Source organism: Galeopterus variegatus, unplaced genomic scaffold (assembly GCF_000696425.1).
Source record: "Galeopterus variegatus unplaced genomic scaffold, G_variegatus-3.0.2 Scaffold3222, whole genome shotgun sequence".
Classification (NCBI taxonomy): domain Eukaryota; kingdom Metazoa; phylum Chordata; class Mammalia; order Dermoptera; family Cynocephalidae; genus Galeopterus; species Galeopterus variegatus.
Window position 1 is genome coordinate 39,929 of NW_007729333.1, and position 1,072 is coordinate 41,000.

The window sequence follows — 1,072 nt, forward strand, 5'->3', positions numbered from 1 at the left end:
TATACATGCTTTCTTTGAAATTTGATATTACCTCAAAGAATATTTGCGAAGAAGAAAAAATGAGTTGTTTGAATTTAAACCCAAAGTTACGACGTTTACCTGGATCTGCCTGGTGATAAAAAATACATGTATTTTTTTTATCACCTGGAAGAATGAAGTGCATAAAGCTGAGTTGAAAATTAGTTTTTCATCCTTGAGTTTTGTCCTCAAAAATTTATATTTATTAGTGATGCCACTGGATGTATACTTATTTTCTTTTATTGTGGGTTTTTCCATTTAAATTTACAGAAAATTTGCAAGAAAAATTTTAAGAAGCACTATTCTATTACTAAACTTGGTGATCAACATCTACTCCATTTTTTTACCTTTTAATGTATAGTTTGAAAACTAAAAAGGAAATTGTTAATTGTGTAGTATGATCTGTGCTTTAAAAGATCTATTTTGCTTATGTTCATGTTTCCATCACCAGTTAGCTGCTTAAATTAAATTTGGGGTTTTTTTTTCAGTGACATATCTCAAACACAGTATCATTTATAGATGAATACAGTTTCCGAGGACATTTTGTTTCTTTTTTTAAGAAGCTGTACTAACAAAAAGATAGAAAGATATTCCATGCTCTTGGATTGGAAGAATTAACATTGCGAAATGTCTATACTGCCCAAAGTGATCTACAGATTCAATGCAATCCCCATCAAAATACCAATGACATTCTTCACAGAAATGGAAAGAACAATCTTACCTTTTATATGGAAAAACAAAAGACCCTGAATAGCCAAAGCAATCCTGAGCAAAAAAAAAATAAAGCCGGAGGCATAACACTATCTGACTTCAAATTATAGTTCAAAGCTATTGTAACAAAAACAGCATGATACTGGTATAAAAATAGACATTCAGACCAGTGAAGTAGAATTGAGAACCCAGAAATCACCCCTCAGGCTTATAGCCATCTGATATTGGACAAAGGCAACAAAAATCTACCTTGGGGAAGAGATTGCCTCTTCAACAAGTGGTTGCTGGGAAAACTGGATATCCAAATGCAGAAGAATGAAACTAGATATGCATCTCTCACCAT